This window comes from Halichoerus grypus, chromosome 1, assembly GCF_964656455.1.
Source record: "Halichoerus grypus chromosome 1, mHalGry1.hap1.1, whole genome shotgun sequence".
In the NCBI taxonomy this organism is placed as follows: Eukaryota; Metazoa; Chordata; class Mammalia; order Carnivora; family Phocidae; genus Halichoerus; species Halichoerus grypus.
Genome location: NC_135712.1, coordinates 51373375 through 51395949, shown reverse-complemented (window position 1 = coordinate 51395949; position 22575 = coordinate 51373375).

Sequence of the window (22575 nt, the reverse complement as noted above, 5' to 3'; positions counted from 1 at the left end):
CTCCTCTACCAAATCTTTACATGTTGGAATGCATCCAAAACTTAATACTTGTGTCTCAAATCTTTTTTATATATTCTCTTCCTCTCTATCTCCCTTTCTCTCAATATATAATCTCCAGTTTGAACCTATAGATTATATTATTATAATATTATTATTATTATTATTATATTATTATATCCAATGGCCTCATCTTAGATCTCTAACAGGCACTTCAGAATTAAGATGACTAAAATGCAACCCTTGACTTTCCCCAAGTGTGCTGCACTCTGTTTTTATGAGCTCAGTAAATGATATCATCATCTAGTCAGTTACTCAACTCCTCAGATTTTCTTCATATGCTGTCCATCAGCTAGCAATGGTTTTGAACTTATAAACCTAGTTGGAGCCTTTTCTCCTCCATCTGCTCAGATAACACCATAGTCTAAGCTACCAACCAATGTCTTCTGCTGGCAAGAATGTTAATTAGTCTCCTCATGTTTTATACTTGCCTTCTGCAAACCTGACAATGATCTGAGTAATTTTTTTGAAAAAATATATTAGACTATGTTAATATTCAACTATTGAGATGCTCACACGTTCTTCAGGACCTACGTATATTTCCAGGCTCATTGTGTATTATTTTCCCTGCATATTCTAGGCACAATAGCCTCCACATTTCTCTTCGCATTTTTCTCATGGACCAGAGTTCCTTTTCTTGGGGGCAGGCACTTTAGAGGACTGGCTGATTCTTGGAAACAGTACTTGGAATATAGCATTCAATAGATGTTCAATAAATAAGTACATTATTTATCTATCTACCCATCTTTTTCTAATATGGATTTATTAAGTACCTACTATGTTATTATTTGAGGAAGAATTTAATATTTTCATTTTTGGAAAATACCACTAAAATCTCTTTGAAATACATACTTCTATATATAATTGTCTCTGTTTTTAATTATATGTAATTGTCTCTGGTGCTCATGTCATTCCCTTAAACTGAGACACTTATTTGTTACTTTAATATTGTGGTTTGGTTGTTTCCTTTAGACTATTAGTGTAATTGATTGGTAGAATCATGGTTGTGGGAAACCATATAGCTTAATGGAATTCTTAAGAACCAGGAATTAAAATCCATCCTGACTTTATGTCTCTATTATTCTTGACCCTGTGTATATCCTTATCTAGAGAATGGCATAGATATAGAGAATAGTATAATATCTATATCAGGGATGAGCAGTTTTATGAAGCAGGTAGCAAGTAGCTCTATCCCACTTCTGGTAAAATGAGGCTGAATAGCAAATATGAATAGGCTAGATGCACAAGAGCACTTATATTTGCATCTGCTTTTTTACATTTTGGAGATTTCAGTGTATTAAATAATTTCCTCTGTATAAATCTGGATGCTCTCTAGAGAATCATTCAATTACATTAATAAGATCACCAAATTGTCTATTGATTGTCTATTGATTCAGAACATCAAAAGAATGGTAAGAGTATGGGATACCTCAGAAGTTGACTGAGCAAGGTTGTCTGACAGTGAAGTACAGGAGACAGGACTCTTTTTCTTTTTTTCTGCCAAACATACATGACTAAATCCACTCATCTTCAAGTCTGTTTCCTCTGGGGTGCCCCTCATTTTGCTCAAGTCTCAAATTCCCTTACCACGTGCTGTACCAGCTTTTCACCCATCTATATCATCTATTAAGTTATAAACTCTGTGAAAATGAGAACTATAAATGCCCTCATTATGGCTATTTCTCTATGGGTAGAATTTAATGAATGAATGATTGGAGTGTTAATGAAATAGTTCATTATCATCTGGAAGAATAGTGTGAATGTACACAAAAAGCTAGAAGAGATCTCTCATGTTTGACCTCTCTTAGCTGAATCAGATAAAAGGAAATTTAAAAAACTAGGAAAGATGTCTGCAGTATTATATGTACCCTAAGTCAGGCAGTTTGCCAGGTTTTGATAATGAAAAAAAATAAAAGAGAAATAGGAAAAGGAGAAATCTCACGATAGAATCCTGACTTTATTTCTTATTGTACATTTATTGATTATGGTTTATAAAATTAAGAAAATCATACATGACTTGAAACTTAGGTATGAAGTTAGTAAAGTTAACAAAACATTGGCCATTCAATTAATGGTAGATATTATCATTATTTGCTTGTACACCTTGGATGGCAATTTGCTAAAGTTTTACAACAATATTGACAAAAATATTGAGACTTTTTTCATCTTTTTTTTATGACTTAATCCATGTGTAAGATAAAGCAATGATCTTTAGAACAATATATAAAATAAAGGAATGATCTTTGGAATAGTTTCAGTAAATTATTAATTGTCAAGCATCTGTATATCCAAATATTCTCTTGTAGGAGAGCGATTTTTTTTCTGTATCAGACTCTAAGTTTAAGTTCTAAGGTCTTGAAGTTAGAAGTTTTAGTTTCAAAGGTAGTTGACATTTAACCTTTGAAAGTAGAATTAAGATAGTATTACTTCTTCTAAAAATCACAAACGTGTTCAAGTAACTATTTTAGAGAATGGCTCATTGTAACACCCACTTGCCCTTTTGACTATATCTTTATAACATTATCTGCCATCCTCATTATATGTCTATTTAAAATCCCATCTCATTTCTGCTATCTCCTCAATTTGCAGACAGAGATTATGCTACATGAGGTAATCTGTTTTGAAAAAAAACAAAAAGCTATTGCACTCGAGCCATGTGTACATCATCCTCCACCCCGGAATTAGATCTTTCATACATACTTGAAAAATCATATATATTAGAGTAAACAGCAGATTTGAAAAGAGATTAGGCTCTTGTTTTGTGAAGGGTTAAATGGTTAATGTGATTTTTAAAAATGGCTTTTCAGAGGTGAATCATAGGTAAGGTAGAAATGAACAGAAGTTATTACCCTCTAAAAGTTCAGTGGTGATATCGGTCCAGTTCCTAGTTTTTCCATGGACTCGTGCCCAGCGTCAACAATCACATGTAATTTAGCAGTGTTGATGGGAACCTCCCCTGAGAAGGAACATGTGAGTGGTCCCTGGGGTCTGATACTAGAGAGCCATTCTAACTCAGGAAGGAAGTGCAGCTGGAAACTTTCCTTGTAACCTTTTGGTAATTTCATGAGATGTAACCTCAATTCAATCCAGTTAGATGAAATAAATACTTAAATACCAATAACATGCAAAGTACAGAGAGATTAATAAATGTAAGAAGTATTATGCAGAGGACATTGACATGCAGGCTCACCTCAGCTTTTATGTTTTGTTTTTAGGATGCTATAGCCTTCCATTGATTATATATATATAATATAAATCATCAAATATATATATAATATATATATATATTATATAAATCATCCTTACTCCAATTTCTCTCCCTGCAGGGTAGGTTGAGTTCTAGTCAAATTTAATCAGGGAGAATTAATTGATCTTTACTTGGACACTGGTATGTTAATGATGGTTCTTAAAATCAGCCAGGGTCCAGTATTTCTTTAATAAACCATACTAATTTGTATTTGTCAAACTCAAACAAAGGCCTCTAGGAATAACTCAATAAGCACAATTTGGGGGAAATTATAAATCAAACATAATTTAAAGAGCCAACATCTTTATTTAAGAGTGGGGGCCTCATTATTGTTAAATATTCTCTGTGTAAGTTTGATTTACCAGGAATACCTGACCCCACCTTCATCCTCCCACTCCTTTGCCCCTTTAAACAGTTGGTAATCATTTGTCAGCCCTGAGTCTGCTATTGCAGCAGATTTGTGCTTCAGGGGCTGGATTCACAATTCGTAGCCTTTTGTGTGAGTGTGCATGTGTGTATGTGTGTGTTTATGTTATGTTTATGTGTATGTATTTATGTGTGTGTGCGTTTCAGTTTTTGCTGATCCTGTTGGCTAAGCTGATAACGTCTTCCTGCAATGTCTTTGTTCAGGTTGTATGTGTATTGGAATCCCTCAGGCATCTTCTACAACATCTCAGTCAAACCAATAATTGCTCCTGAGCTTGCTGACCTAATTACAAATCTTTACAAATATTGTTGCTTAACTATTTGGTTATTTGCGTTGTTTCACCCCCCTCCCCATGCTCACCTAATTTTTCTCCAGTTGTTCACTGACATATTGGGGCTGAAAACTCTCCATGTCTGAGCTTTGTTATTTCCCACATTCTCAATGAGACTGGGAGACTTTATTCAAAATTTGGGAAAAACCCATATTGAGGTAGGAAAGGTCTGGCTTTATGCAGTGTTACTAGGAAGTATTATTGTTATAAAACAAAACAGGAGATTTTGGATACATTTTCTTGCCCTTTTTCCTGCTCCTTCATTAAAAATAAGTATATATTAATTACAGAAAAAATTGAATATAAAAAGTATAAAAGAAAAAATAGGAATCACTCCAATGCTCAACTCCTAGAAAGAACCCTTATTAACTTTCTGCCATACTGTTTTCTGGTCCTTTCCTGGTAAATTTGAGTGCTAGCTTGTGTACATTTTAAAACACTTAAATGAAATGCATTTGTATATATACAGGTACCTATATGTACATACACATATACTTGTATCCCAACACCATAGTGTATATATGGTTTTTTAAATTCATTAAACATTCTTTAGGAAGCATTACTTTAAAACTTCTTTACTATAAAGAGAAACATGTAGTTGTGGAAGCATGGTCACTATGGGCAAACACAAAGAAAGAAACTCAGCAGTTGCACCCCCCAGAGCTATCTTTCACTGGTAACATTTTCTTTTGTTTTTATCTGGACTTTTGCATACATTTATAGAATGTTTTAAAAATAAACACTAGTATACTGTACAAACCATGTTTTCAATTTATTTTAAATATTTTTGTCATAATTTTTTAATGTGAACATCATTTTAAATAACTGCTTAATAATCTAATTCTTCATTTTTAAACTTTTTTGCCAACCAAGCAGAGGCAACAGTGATTGAATCTTCTATTCACCCACTGGCAAAAATACCATCTTGCAAATCTTAACTATTTGTTGCCCATTGCGAATTTAGTAAGGTCCAGATGAAAAAGGAGAACAAAAATTTAGAATAGATCTCTGTACTTTGTCCCTTCTCTCTTTGGAGTTGTGTGCTGTATTACAGTATCTTATTGTTATTTGTGGTAAATATTTATTCAGCCATAAAATCATTAAATCAGTTATGGATTAGCTGGGGATATCTATTCTGTGTTGTAATTTTATTTCTTTCCCCATGAAAGAAGTCCTATTTACAGAGATTTAGAGGCAATAATATAAACAACGTCAGAGTTAATTGATAAATTGTTACAAGATATAATGTTGGCTATATGTTTGGAGGGAAACGAATGATAAGGAAACTTATCTCAAGGAAACTTAACTCAAGTCCTTTCTTGAACTTTAGGTTCAAGTGTTTCAAAAGGAATTAATCTATTAACACAAATAGGGAAGTAGTGAAGAGTAGCTGGTAGGGGTAAGGCTGAGGATGGTGCCACATAACAAGGATGGTGCAACATCCTAGGAATGTAGGGAGGGGCCGTTGTTATCACCTATAAGAATAACCCTTGAAAGGACTTGCCGGAGGGCCAAATCCCTCCTGTTTTGTGGAGATTGAATCTCATATTATTTTGCATGCCCTCCTTAAGAAAAAAGATCACAAAATTATGATTATAATTTTGGGTGGGAAAGTGAGTATTTAAAGTGAAAAATCATAATAAGTTACAAATTATAAAATGTTAAAATATACCACAATCATCACAAAATCCAGAGTAATAACCTAATATATTCACTAATGAAAGTCCTGATAGACATCTGTTATCATTTTTTCTACATATTTGGCAGCATATTCTTTGATTGCTTTTTTCATATGATAAATATTTTGAAATAATATCTTCTATGGAGAACAGAATGATAATTAAGTCTTTCCTCAAGCGAAGTTGATCTGAAGTTGTTCTTTTCTTTTTTTTTTTTTTAGAGAGAAACAGAGAGGGAGAGGGAGAGAGAAAAGAGAGCACCGTGGGGGAGGGGCAAAGGGAGAGGGAGAGAGAATCTCAAGCATGCTCCACGCCCATTGAGAGCCCAGTGCAGGGCTTGATCTCATGACCCTGAGCTCACGACCTGATCTGAAATCGAGAGTCGGACCCTTAACCTACTGAGCCACCCAGGTGCCCCTGAAGTTGTTCTTTTTTATTGGTAGCTTTAAAAAGTTTCTTTCTGTTTCCATAATTCATTACCGATAATGTCAGGCAATGTTTCAGGATTGTTCTCAAGTTTGAGAAAGCCTCTTTGAATTATCTCTTAAGTGTGAACAGGGAATTTAAAGTTTTTTTTGTGCAACAACTAATCTTACATTTTGAATTCATAACATTCATAAACCACCCTGCCATCAGTGTCCTCGATGACCTTGTTGGGGTACATTACGTTACCTTCACTGATAAAAGTTTTCATGTCAAGTCAGCAAGAAATTAAAATCATTTTCCAATGATTCATTCATTACTTAGATTATTTGTTAAAAATCCTCAAATCTATTTATTATTTCTATTTGAAATGCCTCTGTTCCACTAAATGACTGATTTGGCATAATCTGAAATTTTTCTTTTGTAATAATTCACTTCCTAGAATTGGAATAATTTTAATTTATTTTATTTCATTGAGGAAGAATATTTACATACAAATTGCAAATATCTTAAATGGGGAATTCAGAGTTTTGACGAATATACATCCATATAACCACATCTTAAGGTATAGATCATTTTCATGAGCTCAGGAATTTCCTTTTTGTGCCTTTTCAGTCAGTCTCTTCCACACACACCTTTGTAGGTAACTATTCTCATTTCTAATACAATAGATAAGTTTTGCCTATTTTTGTACTTCATACAAATGATGTCATATAATATTTTCTCTTTTATTTTACTCAAAATAAGGTTTTTGAGACTCATGTATGTTTTTACATGTAACAAAAATTCATTCTTTTTTTTTTTATTGGAGTAGAATTCCATTGTAGATGATTATTTGTCTATCTAATTTCTTTTGGTGGAGATTTAAGTTGTTTTCAGGTACAAGCTATTATGAACATATTTATTAAGTTGTTCCTGCACTATTTGTTGGAAAGATTTTCCCCATTGAATGAACTTGTCTTTTAGATAATCAACTATTCATTGAATTATTTTCAACCCTTACATAAATTCCACAGTCTAAATTACTATGAAGTATGAATAGAGTGCTATAACGATTCTTGTATAATTCCTTTTGTGGATATATTTTTAATTTCTCTTTTGTAGATAAGTGGAAATATTATGTCATAAGGTTGGTGTATGTTTAACTTTATAAGAAAATGCCAAACAATATTTCAAAGTGATTTTACCATTTTTCACTGTTCATCTTCATCAATATTTGCTGTTGTCAGTCTTAAATTTTTTTTTTTTTTCCATTCTAGTGGGTGGCTCTCCCTGTGTTTTTTTAAATGGGCTACACACCCAGTGTGGAGCCCAACACAGAGCTTGAACTCATGATCCTAAAATAAAGACTTGAAATCAAGAGTTGGACACTTAACCGACTGAGCCACCCAGGTGCCCCACCCTGTGTTTTAATTTGCATTTCCCTGATCCCTAATGATTTTGATTTCCCCAATGATTAACAATGTGGAACACCTTTATATAAGTTTTAAAAATCACTTTCTGCCTCTTCTTTTATGAAGTTTCTGTTTAAATATTTTATAGATCATTTTTGCTTCTTTATATTTTTGTTATTGATTTGTAAGAGTTCTTTATTTTCTCTGTACAGTCTTTTCTCCATATGTGTATTGGACATATATTTTCCTAGGTCCTGGATTACTTATCATTTTCTTAATGATAATTTTTGAGGAAGGAAGCTTTTAGTTTTGATGAAATCTAATTTATCATTATCTTATTTTGTGCTTAGTCTAAGAAATCTTTACCTACCACATCTCCTGCTTGCATTGACATCTAATATATTATCTTTTTTGCTTTTGTTTTGTAGCTTACTAGTTTTGCTTTGGGGTTTAGGTCTATGATCTCTGTTGAATTAATTTTTATGTATTTTTTGAGGTGGAAGTTCAAGTTAATTTTATTCCAAAAGCTCATAAAGTTATTAAAGAATGTTTTTCTCGGAAAAAATAATTATTTCCCCTCAGAATAATTTGGTGTCTGTGTGAATCTATTTCTGCAATCTCCATTTTGTCCCATTGATGTATTTGTCTCTCAACATACCAGCTTCATATGGTCTTGATTGCTCACAGGTTCATCGTAGGACTTTAAATAAAGTGGAGTCAACTTACGATGACCTTATCACTGTTTCTGGAGGAAAAAAAGGAACTTGATGACATTAATTGGGATTGCAAATATTGTTTAGAGGAGAGTTTACAATTTAAAGATACTGAGTCTTTTAATTCATAATGTGAAAAATTCTATATTTATTTAGGTCTCCTTTTATTATATATTAGACATATTAGTTTTCAGTTTGGTGTAAAATTGTTACACATTATTGTTAAATTTATCCTTATATATTTTTTATTATAAACGATAGTGTTTTCAATTTAATTTTACTTTTAAATATTTTACTGAGATTATGCAGATATACAAATGGATTTTCCATATTGACTTTATATCTGTCAACCTTGCTATCTTCACTCATTAGTTCTAGAAGTATTTTGTAAATTTCTTATGATTTTCTATGGAAATGATGAAGTTACCTGTTAATAAAGGGAGTTTTACTTCTTATTAAACATTGCTGAAAATAAGTGAAGTCAACCTTTTTGCCTTGTTCACTGTTTTAAAGAAAAGTACTCAATATGTCATCATTAAATATGATGATAGGTATAGGTTTTATGTAGATGTCATTTTTCAGATCAAAGAAGTTCCCTTCTATTCTTAGTTAACTGAGTCTTTTAAAAAAACATCATGAATGGTTGTTGAATTTTTCAAATGATTTTTTTGCACTGATTGAGATTATCATATAGTTTTCTCCTTTATTATGTTGTACTGTCCTGGTTTAGATAGTGTCCCACGCTCCAAATTCCTGCTCACTTGGAACTTCAGGATATGATCTTATTTGGAAATAGTCTCTGTAGGTGTGATCAAATTAAAATGAAGTTATACTGGATTAAGGTGGGTCTTAATCCAAAGATTGGTGTCCTTATAAGAAGAGGGAAATTTAGACACAGATACACAGAAAGAAGAATGCCATGTGAAGATGGAGCCAGACACTAGAGCAGTGTATCTACAGACCAAGTGATATGAAGAACTTTTAATAATCACGAGGAGCTAGAAAAGAAGTGTGGGACAGATTCTTTTTTAGAACCTTTAGTAGTAACAAGCCTTGCTGGTATCTTGATTTGGAGCTTATAACCTTCAGAACTTTAAAAGATTAAATTTCTGTTGTTCTAAGTCACTCAGTTTGTGGTAAATTGTTACAACAATTCTAGGAAATTAATATAAATTTTGATATTAGTTCCCTATAATATCATTCTCATAGGTAAGTATCCCTGGAAAGCAGACTTGGAGATGGATCTTTGTGTGAAGGAATTTTTTTTTTTTTTTTCTGAATCAACACTTGTGGGAACTAAATGAAGCAGGAATGATCAGAGGAAGAAGTTGGACTTCGATGCTGTCACAACAGAGACCTCACCTGATCCCACCAGTAATTCTGGAGTATAGGATGACCTTTACAATCATCCCAAATTAAGGAAAGCAAGCTAGGCTGTTACAGTCCTGCATCATTTCCTCACTTTCAGCAGTTTGGAGGACTGAATGCTTCAGTCCAGAGGAGGGTGGGGAATCTGAGCAATCTGTGACTGGCAGGTTGGAGAAGAGGCAGCAATAGTACCTAGATCAGCAATAGTACCTTGATCAGGGAAGTCTGAGCTCATGATGTTGGGCCTATATACAGTTTCCATACTTGGTCACCATGTATTCATTGTGCTAGCACAAGACAAAAACAAAGGCTAACTGAGGTTAACTGGCTAGGGAAAACCATTTAGTTTTTATTGCTTTCTTTCTTTTTTTTTTTCCCCAGTAGATTTCCCTGAATTTTCTACCTAGACCATCATATCATCTGCAAATAGGGACAGTTTTATTTCTCCCTTTCTAATCTGTAGGCCTTTTAAAATTGTTATCCAAGTATAATTAACATACAGTGTTATATTTGTTTCAGGTGTATAATATAATGATTCAATAATTCTATACATTTCTCAGTGCTCATCAAGGTAAGTGTACTTTAACCTTCTTTATATATTTCCCCCACCCTCCCACCCACCTCATTTAGTTGTTTTTGACTCTTCAGTGAAGTGTGCTTTCCAGTGGGCATTGAAATGGTATACAAAGATCTTCCTACTTTGTACCCATTCCCATGGGTTTGGCATTAAACTATGATAAAAGGATTATCTACTTGACTGTAAGTGGCTTATACCTTGAAATTTCTTCTACTCTAGTAATACAGATTTTATATTAAAAAAGCATGTGGTTAAAATGAATATTTATGGATTGGGTGTTCAAGTATATATGGGGAATATTGGGTGGGATTGTGGTACCAATATTATTAGTGAGATAATCCCACCCCTTCATCTTCTGTTTTGTCTTTTGGAGTCAGAGAGTTTGTGTTTAAGATGGGTCTCATTCTATGGGAGTAAAATAGGAAAAACCTAATATATAGTGTTAGTTTGTTACCTACCTCCCATATTATCAGAAATATTGACTACATATGGAGGGGAATAAAATGTTGTGGGGATTTCATGTTTCTTTTTATGCTTTTAAGCCTAGTGTCAGACTGATCTTCCCATCCAACGAAGTAACATTAGCTAGCAGAAAGAGTAGTCCTAAGCTTTTGAACTAGAGAGCAATTATCACTAAATGTAGCTAATATAAATATTATAAGTTCAACCCCAAGCTACTTCCAGTAAGAGGAATAGTGAATGTCCTTGTTACACCTCCATGTGTGTGCCTTCAGAGAACTAAGAGCTGAAAGTTTCATTTGTATAAATTGGAAAGAATATTAACTATAACTTTGAATTTATGTAACACCTCACTGCTGAATTCACACCCTGAGTATCACAGAGATTAAGGAACTGAACAATGTTCAGAAAGTATGCGAAAGACACCTATTTGCATAAGTAGTATTTCATCAGAGGTAGAATTTCCCTTTAGAGGACTGCCAAGTGATCACTTCAGTCACAAACTCAGGGCTGTGGGAACCTGATTTGGTTCTTGTGTGACCAAGCCAAAAGTGGCTCTTCTAAGGCTGAGCCTCAGGTATAACACACTACTATATGCAGACCCCCTTTACAATGTTATTATCTCCCCTACTGGTTTAATTTATGTGTTTAATTTTAGTTTCCAGGGTGCAATATGGCTAATTACTTGAGAACTGCAAAACCTTACAAGTGAAATTTTTTGCTTCTATAATTTGTGGCGCATCAAGTATAATAATGTACATTTAATTTCCTCAAAAAAATAAAATTATGCTAATAGAATTATTTGAATAAAAATTTGTACTTTGTGGTGGATTATGTTCTCTACCTACTAATTTATATTAATACAAGTCAGTAAGGAATTTTAATAAGCTATTTCAACCCTGTGGGGGGCAAGTCTGGGAACATCATGCAGGCACGATCCTCTCCTTAACATCCTGGGTGGAAAGGAGTGTCTCACAGTATTGGAGGGCTGAGATTCCTATTAGATTAAAGTTCATAGGGAATATTCTCTAACTCTAATGTGTAAAGCAGACTATTTGGATATATGGGCTTTGATGGAGGTAACAAACTGATTTGTGGAAATCTGAGAACAAAGCCAGCTTCTTTGATAACAATTTTGTATTCGTTATAAAAACCAATTAAGAGTGGTACGTGGGAGCATTTTGTGTAAGAGATCTTTATTCTATTTTGATTTTGTAAGGAAGAGTGATTTTTAAACTGAAATTCAGACTCCTAATAGGTTCCATATAACCATGGTAGAATATGGGGATGGAGAGAAGGTGAAGATTAACATTAAGAACCCAGTACTTTGGGTCTATTGCTGCCATTTTCACTCATTTAATCCACATGAGAATTATTTTTTTTTTAAGTTCCATTGCCTTGGTTTTTTGTTTGTTTGTTTTGTTTTTTAGTAAAACAACTAATTTAGGGAAACACTAATGTCTGAGTCACCTTTATGTTTGGACTATATAATTAATATACACGAATGGAAGGTAAGTACTAGTCATTAGTCATTGGAGTACTTCTCTTCCATAGACGATAGTTTGGTTGAATTTTATTGCTCTATTAGTAAATGAATTTGGTTTGTGTTTATAAACCCATGCTGGTTTTTCTACTTAACACGAATACCATGATACAGAGTGAGTAAATTTTCTTATGCTTTTTTTTGGTTGTTGTCATTAATGCATTAAAATCCAGTGATTTAGCAAATGTGCATACTGTGTCCATTATGGGTTTACTATGTGCTTGGTGTTTGTTACTTGTGATAAATGCTATGGTGGTAAAACCAGGCCAAATGTTTGCTTTCATGGTGCTATTAAACATGTATTATCATAGATTTAATGGCTCAAAATTGGAACTATCCACAAATGTAATAAGCTATTAGGACAACATCCAAATAATACAGAACTATAAGCATGCTGTTAGGACTATACTCAAAGGTCATGACTAAGAGAGGGATTTGAGGTATAGAATCAAAAAGACCCAGGTACATATCCTGCCTTGGACATGCATTAGTTCTGTGTCCTTGGGCAAGTCATGTCTATTCTCTCAGTCTTATTTTTGTTATTTTATAGTAGAGACAGTTATAATACCTACCACATATGGTTGCTGTAGAGATGAAATTAAATAATATATATTAAAGAATTAGCAATGTCTACCACATAGCAAGCATTCCATAATGAATAGCTGTTAAAAACACAGTTTGTAAATCACATGAGTAACTCATCTAGCATAGGTAACATAGAGATACATCCTTGCAGTTTATGATTTTTTTTTTTATTATTTTAAAAAGAGACAGAGACAGCACATGAGAGCAGGGGAGGGGGAGAGAGGGAGGGAGAGGTAGAGGGAGAGAATCGCAAGCTGACTCCACTGAGTCCAGAGACCGACATGGGGCTCGATCTCACAACACTGAGATCATGACTTGAGCCAAAAACAAGATTTGGAAGCTTCACCAACTGAGCTACCCAGGTGCCCCCATCCTTGCATTTTAAACAAACTACTTCAGCTCAATAGAAATTAAAATAATAGTAATCATCTTATTACCCAATTGGTGGGAAAAGCTCAAATCATTGCAAGATTAAAAAAAAATTATTCCAGCATCATGGTTCACTTAAATCTGTAATGAGTAAAGTTCTCTAATGACTCTTCAAACGAGGCAGTGTGGTTCGTGACAGTGAAAGCCTCAATGATGAAATAGAAATAAATTGTAACATCAAAAGGGTGGTCACAACCACCTTATTTCAGAGATGAGAAAACAGAGATGGGAAATGAAGGATACCGAGACTTACTTTTGTCTAATGATGCCTGTAATTTAAAATTTGGAAGAAAACAGATAATTTTCCTCAATACCCTTTAAACATCTGTTTAATTTTATGCAATGCTTTTCAAATCCACAAAAGATAAACCCAGGAAAAGTGGAGGTAAATTTATGTAAACACCATGAATTCTAGTGACATTCTCATACCACTTGCTCATACTGTTAAGATGTTTGAAATTTGGCCTTTTGTGCTTGGGAAAACTCCTCCTTTTCCTTCTTTAATGATATTTACATTACCTTTTTTTACACAAGAGTTTCAGTAAAAATCAATGGTGGCACTAAGCCAAAATTTGAGACATTTCATGAAAGTAAGTCTCATGGGACCCATTCTGAAAGAATATAGTCAAAATCATTGTTCCCTGATGAGGGGTTTGGTGCTTTTAAGTCAGCAATGTTGGCCTTTCATACTGCAGATTCAATAACCTTTTTCATGAGTTTTGGCCTGTGTGTACTTGAGTACTGTTTGCCTATAAATTACTTATAAAATTAATGCTACATTAATACTAAAGAAAAGTGTTCTTGTACTTCTGGACCTTCGTGCTACAGTAAAACCTGGTTATATTTTAGCTTATGGAAAATTCTAGGCTTTTTTCTTTGTCTAATGAACCCACAAGAGATATTACCTGTACTTTGGAAAATTATGGGTGTTTTATTAATTGTTCCTCTAAATTAGCCTATCTGAGGTTATTCTGTCCTTGAACAGTTAACAGTGTTCCCATAACGCTTTGTTCACGCTATTATTGTAGCACAGAACACACTGTCCTAGAATTATCTATTTACATTATCTGTTTTCCCCACTAGACTTGGAACCACTTGAGAGTAGAGACCTGGTAAACTTTATTGTTAATAGACTAACATCTAACTCTCGTGAGGATCCAGACTAGACTTGGAACATGTACTGATACACATTCCTGGAAGTGTTCTATATTAGACATTCCTCACTGATCGAATGATGGTTTCTGTGGTAATAGAATATGTTGGGATAAATGGCAAGTGGAGCATTAGTATTTATTGAATGCCCACTGCTTGCACTGTTTGTAGATACCTCATTTGGTCATCACAGTAGCACCTGGGAAGTGATAGCATCCATACCCCCATTGGTTTTAATATTAGGAAGTTTTTACTCAACACAGTTTAGAAATCTGCTCAGTTTCACAAAGGTCCTAAGCAGTCAGAATTTGAAATCATAATTTTAGCCCTCCAAAGTCATCATGCTATCATACTGTCTTTGGCCAGACATAAAGGATCAGATCAAGGTTAGGGAGAGGGTGGCAGTTAAAAAAAGCCAAGAGAGTTTCTAAAAGGACACAGCACAGTATAATCACAAGGAAGTAGTCTTACACATAATATAATGGAAGGAGAAAGAATTTTCTGTTTTGGGTGTTTAGTGACCATCTATTTACTGATTGTTTATTACATACTGTGTGTCACATATGATACCGAGATATGGAGATTAATAAGAAATCATCCCTGATTTCAAAAAGAGTTTATTACTTTAGTGGAAGCAGATGGGAATTCAGTGAAATACATTTCCTGCTTTAGGGATTATAAATATCTATGACATACATATGAGACAATGTAAGTGAGTATTTAAAAGTGTGAACATTGGTATCAGATCTGAATTCAAGTGCTAACCCTGTTATTCAAATAAGTTTAAGACCTTGGACAAATTATAAACATTTAGCATCAAATTATTCTGTTGTAAAATTGGGAAAATAATAATACATTCCCTCATGTGACTATTTTGAAGACAATTTAGATGTTGTATGTCTTTCGCATAGGAAAGTGCCTATTATTATTAGTTATTATTATGTACAGCCTATACTAGGTATACAAAATTAAGTAGGTAATTACTAGGTTGACGAAACAAGGGAGAACTTAACAAAAGCTCCAGCTTATAAGAAAGGAAGGAAGTGGTTTTGGTTTTATTTAGTTTTTACAAAACAAAGATTAGGGGCTCTCTGATAAATAGCATACCAATGGAATTATGTAAGTTCCCCAAAGGCCCAGTCCCCTGCCTAAAGAGAATAAAGGATATAAAGATTTTTTCTTATAACCAAACCTCATATGCATGAATTTAGTTTGCAGTTGACAAAATAAAGACAAGACACTTCCAATTCACCCATTTCTAGTTAAAATATTTTGTAATCCACGTGTATATGGAATTTGAATGAAATTGCCAGTATCTTTGTTAACAAGGAGTATTCAAAAGCGTTTTTTTTGCCCAAGAAAGTACAGAATGAAGTAAACATTTCAAATGAGAGTAGATAGTGAGTAGTGGGATATCTAATGCAGTACAGTCATATTATTATATTAATGTGGCTGATTAGCATGTATTCAAAGAAGCCACATACATGCTTACAAATATAGAAGCCAGTCTTCACTAAATACAATCCATTTTGGAGAATCCGTCTGGATATATATTAAAACCCAATGCATGGTCACTTATTATTCACACACATTTACAGTTGAACTTGCATTGTGATATAGTGATCTTCAGAAGGCACCAAAGGAGTTACTATGTTTGATCAAGAAAAGTCAATATTTGGAATTCTTTTTAAAAAGTCATAGAATCTTTGTTGCTTGAAAAAAGATGATCTCAACCACTCCCACCACTGTGATAGCAACTTAGCCTTTGGGTCTGACTGATTTCTTCTCTGACCTTTCATACTGTGTCTGTAGGAAAATCAATTCATGGACTACCCTTGGGAGTTAAGTCTATTGTCCAATTGTTCACAAGTATTAAAAAAAATTTTTTTTCCCCCAAATATAAGTTTAAAGTACCTTTTCTTTAGCTCCAGGGCGCTGATCTTTTCCCTTCTACATTCGGAGATTGTGAATAACTCCCTTACTTCATTTATATTTTTAACTTGAAGTTATAGACTGTGATCAAGTGTCTATTAGTGATCTTTTCTGTGGCCTCCTAGAGAGATATGGTGCCCTCTCAGTATTTCTCTACTTTTTATCATTCAACCTTTTTGTCAGTTCTGCTACCTTTTCCCCTCCAGGTGTTTCAGTCCCTTTCATTAATCTGCAGGGGTTTGGTCTGTACCACAATATCCCTTCTGATTGTCGCACTAGGACTAAGTGGCCCATGCTATTCATCTGCTACACAGCCTCTTTGTCGTGTAGTCCTTGTATTGTACGTCTACCAGCTGTGTGTTTTCCTTTTTCTGTAATGCTAGTGATACTCAGGAGATGGCTTAAGTGTCCACAGTCACGTTCCAAACTATTCAGAATTGTGTCTTTTCCTCAGGCTGAAATTCCATTTGACCTGAGGAAGAGAATATAGGTGATTTCATGCTTCTAAACTTGTTCCTAAGATTTTATCAGGGCCAAGTTTGGAGGGCCAGGATGCTCATTAAACATTAGTTGAAGGGAGGATTTTTTGAAGACTTAGAAATTATTCTTTCTCAATTCTTATATTATCATACACTCTGATTTTAATAGATAATTGTGGAACAATTTATGAGTATATAGTATGTGTAATGCATTAGGTCAAGCACTGCAAGAATTAAAAATATCAGTAGGAAAGCCATTTTTCATTTATTTTTAAATTGTTTTTCTGGGAATAGAAATGTATTGGGGTTGATGGAGACACATTTCTTCTCCTTGTCAACTATGTAACCAATATTACAATTTTTTGAAAGATTGTAGATATAATGGATAATAGTCCAACTTCATGTGTTATACCTGAATTCACCACTCACTACATAGGTACACTTATCTGACTTGTTTAAATCTTTTGTTTCTCCTCTGTAAAACTGAATATAATAACAATACCTATCTCATGGTATTGTTGAAGGGTTTTAATGAGGTCATCTATGCAAAACATATAGTGCTTGCTATATTTATTTCATGCTTGTAGGGGACACTTGCTATTTTGGCTGCCCAGCAATCATATATTCTTCTTATGTGGGGGAGATCACAACAGAAAATAAGAGAATAGAGAGGCCAAAAAGTCTGTCCCAGAGTGGGAAGAAAGGGGAAATAATTGTCTTGCCCACCTCCAGAAGTTACAACATTGTTTCCTGGGATTGACACAAAGACGCATGATGGGTTGAATATTAATGTTTGTAGCCATAATGGAGATTATAAGCAAGGAAGTGAAATACCCAAACCTATTTAGGTTCTGTGGGATTGTGCCTTTGTAGGCAGACCCAGATGCTCATTTTCCTCTTCAACTCAGACTTTATGACTCTGTCTGACTTTCCCATCTTTGCATGGAAACTCTCAAGATGAAACAAGATGGGGGCAATGATAAGACTCATCTCATTGGTTTCTCTGGCTTCTAAGGGTTACTGTCCTTTGTTGCCTGATGTCCAGTCTTGATTGTCCTTTATTTTCATATATGTTGTCCATCTTTTTCAGATGTTTCAGACGGGAGGGTAAATCTGGCCCGTTACTCTGTCTTGCCTGGAAGTAGAAGTCTGTAATCTAGTTTTAGTCAAACACACAGATATAAATCAAATGACTTTTATGGGATTAGGCTGTATACTGATGCCCTTTGTTCCTATCTGTTCTCTATAATATATTCATAAAACATTGAAATTTTTGAATAAGCAGATTTGCTTTCTGTTATGTAATTTAGGAACCAGAAGAGGTGTTACAAACTGTTGAGTATGGCTTCAGTTGTAATCGGGGTTCTCTATTCCCCACTTAGTTGTTGGGAGTCTAGATTCAAAGTTGATTTAACAAATATTTTTTAGAATTTCTGCTTTACTTTGTTTGTTGAAGATGGTAGTTTCATAATAACCTATAATGAATATATTTTATTATTAAACATTTTGTTTATACATTTTCATAGTGATATGTACACTTTATATAATTATGACATTATTTTGAACTACTGATTTTGGATATGAAGGGAGAACTTAGCTATGCCATGAATGCCACTGGGCTTTTTAATAAATGTGAACAGTGATAGATCATAAGGAGAAAAAAGACAACATTTTTAATACAACAGTGAAAAGACTGTGGAAGGGTCTTTCTCTTTCTTTTAAACATTCCAAGGATATCCATTTGGAAAGTTAAAATGTTCATATCTTATTTCAAGAGGGGATTCTGGAAAGACATTTTGATACTACCGTAATTAAGTTGTCAAGAATCATGAATAGGGTACAACTACTGTTGGAAGAATCCTGGAACTTGCACAGAAATCTGCAGTGGCTCCTTGGTTCTTAAAGAATTATGTTTAAACTCCTTGACTTGAAATAAAAAGATATCAAGATGCTGATCTTGGTGTTACACCTGTCATAAAATTCTGACCCTCCCATTCTCAGACTATAAGGATTCTGTTAATCACTCTGTCCTTCATCTTAATTATCTGTAAAACTGGAGATTATAAAATTAGAGCAGAGATTACATAAGATAAACTCAATTAATGGTGTCTATTATATTTTTCACTCCTCTGTATAAATTTTTCCTAAATGTCACTCCATGCTATATCTAACTATGGCTGCAAATCCCTTACAAGAATAGCCTTTAGATATTTCTGTAGTGTCAAAATTTCAGTGCAAAACAATACCATGGTTGTCATATCCTTACTTATTTTTTCCCTTTTATTTCTTATATATACATGTGAATTCTATCCCTCTCAATAATATTTGTCCTACATGGCTTTCATTTATTCATCTCATGCCTACTGCAAAGGCTTTCTGTGTTTCATGTCTTTAGTAAACACTCTTTTTTTTCTTACACTCACCAAAATATCTCTCACCTTTCATTCAATATTTCCTAAAATTGTGTATTTTACAGTCTTCTTTACTTACTACTCAGGCTTAGTTTTCCAACCTCTACTTCATTGAAACATAGTAAATAATAAAATTATTTCATCACTCATCACTTTTAAATATGGACTTTTACTATTTATTTTACATATTTTAGTATTTTGCTCAATCATTTGGTTTATTTTAAATTATACATTACTAAGAGTATCTGTATATAGTATTATTTTTAATAGGGCTACAGGTTTTGATATTTTTATTTAAGAAAAACGTTCTATTTTATTTTATTTTTTAAAAATATTTTATTTATTTGTCAGAGAGAGAGAGAGCAGGAGGAGTGGAAGAGGGAGAAGCGATGCAGGACTCGATCCCAGGACCCTGGGAACATGACCTGAGCCGAAGGCAGACGCTGAACCCACTGAGCCACCCAGGCATCCCAAAACACTCTATTTTAAAAAATTCCATTATGATTTCCTTCTATGTCTACCTCTATATCAGAAAAAGAGTGACATTTCTGGGGGAGGAGAAGATCATGATGGAGCTCCCCCCCTTATTTATTTAACTATCTCTTTGTTCTCTATTTAAAGACTTATAGCTTGGAGGACAACTGTATTTACATTGAATGTAATATAGAAATTCTATTGCTTGCTGTAGATTTCCACGTTTTTTTTCCTTCACTCAAATTCTATAGGGTAATATATCATTTATATATTCATACGAATAAAAGGTCTATATTTCTATTAGACCAGTCCAATCTCTGTAATTAGAGCAGCAACTAGAGCAAGAATAAGAAAGCAATCTATCTAAAGGCCACCAGAGAGAAATGTAAGGAGTCAAATGATTAAGTGTACACTCAAATCAAAACCAATACATATTTGAAAATCTGAAACAGAGTAAACTTTAAAGTACATAAAGTTGAACATTTAATTAAATTACATTTATTTTACTTTGTACTTTCATTTTATACGAATTAGGGCTTTTCAAAACAGTGTTTCCATACTGTATTTTGTATCATTCAATGAGGAACCCTGGCTAAACTTGTTGATCAATATTCCTGATTAGATCTCATTATGCATTTATAGAGATATGTGTTTATGGGCCACCTGCTATTATATTGAATAATGATCTTTTATGAAACATATTTAAAAAGACCTTATTGGTATTAGAATGTAGTATAAATAGCTCTTCAGAGTTCTCTATCAAAACATAGATATTACTGAGCATTTATTATATTTAAGACCCTGGTCTAGGTGCATGAGCAATAGAAGACATGACCATTGCCTTTAGGAACTTGGAAATTTTGTTTCAAAGATGCGGACACATATGCAAACAAGTGAAAAATGGTTATTAATTTATTGAATATCTACTATGTGTCAGCTACAATTCCAAGCATTCAAGATATAAGAGTAAATAAAATAGAAAAAGTCCATAGGATCATATCAAATGGCTGATAAAAATGTCTTCAAGAAGAGTTTAACTGGTTATTTGGAAGTGAATAGTGTTGAATACTAACACAAATATGTAATTAAGAAATGCAGTGGATGAACATACATGTATTTTCAACAAAAATATAATAAAACACAATCCTAGGACAGGTGCATTTAAAGTCTAAGATTTTAGGGTACCTGGGTGGCTCAGTCAGTTAAGCGTCTGCCTTCGGCTCAGGTCATGATCCCAGGGTCCTGGGATTGAGTCCCACAGCAGGCTCCCTGCTTCTCCCTCTCCCTCTGCCCCTCTGCCTGCTCATGCTCTCTCTCTTTCTCAAATAAATAAATAAAATCTTTAAAAAAATAAAAATAAAATATGAGATTTTAATTATTTACTACAACTACTTTAACTATGGGTGGTTTTCAACCTAATTAAACTTAAATTTAGATAAAAGGAAACTCAATTGGTATAAAGCAGAAAGTAGAGTATTTTCTTTGCGTAAAACAATTGGCTTTTGAATATTTAATGTGATTTAAAAAATATACATTCAGAGATTATCTGAGTCCTCCAGTCTTAATCAGGAAGTATAGTGTATCAGATATGGAACTCAAACTGAACTTGGGCAAATCATTTAAACTAACTAAAATTACCTGTAAAATGGAGATAATAAGGGTGCCTGCCATATAAAGTCAGTAGAGATAGTTAATGAGATAATGTAATTTGTGAGACTTAGTAACACATACACACATATACGTATATAATATATATATATACGCATATACATATACTGTGTGTATATATATATACACATATAATGTGTATATATACTGTTTTATATATTAAAAATTATCAGTAGTAATCACTGTATAAAATACTTACTACTATTATTACCTTTCATTTCTGTTTTGTAATTTGAAGATCTTAGGATCATTTTATAATGCCAATCCAACCCCTCTAGACTATGTGAGTCTATAATATTTCTTCCAAGAAACAAGTATTAGGAAGAAATTGTTATTTGCTGCATACAAAGTAAGAAAACCACAATCTCATCCATTAAGAGAATAATCAGTAAAACACATCCCTAATAAATACTATTAACCATGTTTTAGGGCAAAGCACTGGTACTTAAAGTAGTTCTATGAGGTGGGTAATATTGACCTTAGCTTAAAGATGAAGAAAGTGAGGCTCAGAGTGCTTAGATGAATCATCCAAAGTTACGTTACTGGTAATGAGAAAGCAGAAATTTCAATCTAGTCTTACCTATCTTCAGAGATTATATGTGAAATTCTGAATTGGAGACTCTGAGAGACATGTTGATGCACTGCCTAGATCCTTTTGATTAATGGTATGTTGTACCAGCTCCTTCTTAAAGAATCCGTCAGTGCCAGAGAGCATCTCTGCTCAAGGCCATGACCTTTCCAGGTAACCCATATCCACTCATTGACTGATGGGGGCAAAAATAATTCTAGTATTATGGCCCCACAAGAGACAATTCTGATGGGCTAATTTAATCCCAGAGCTTCTCGTGTGCTTGGTTGAAGTTCTTGGCCTGCCTGTATTACATAGATCAGTTTCCCTCTCAGTTTGATCTTAATTCCGACTCCACGTATCCACCAAGAGTTGATTCCAAGGGTACTCCCTCCAACATGCTAAACATTACAGTCAATCTCAGGTCTGTTTCCTGGAGAAGCCAACGCGCAACACAGGGGTCAATTAGAGGGTGGTCTATTGCATCCCTTGGACTATCTCTTAGTTGGGCAACAAATTTTAATTTTTATTATTTTGAAAGAGGCACTTTCATGATAACCTGTTAAATGACCTTTATGCATCCCTTCTGCTCTCCTTTATTTTCATAGCTTTTGATCTGATAAAGTAAGTGATGAAAATGACAATTCTTTATTTGCAAT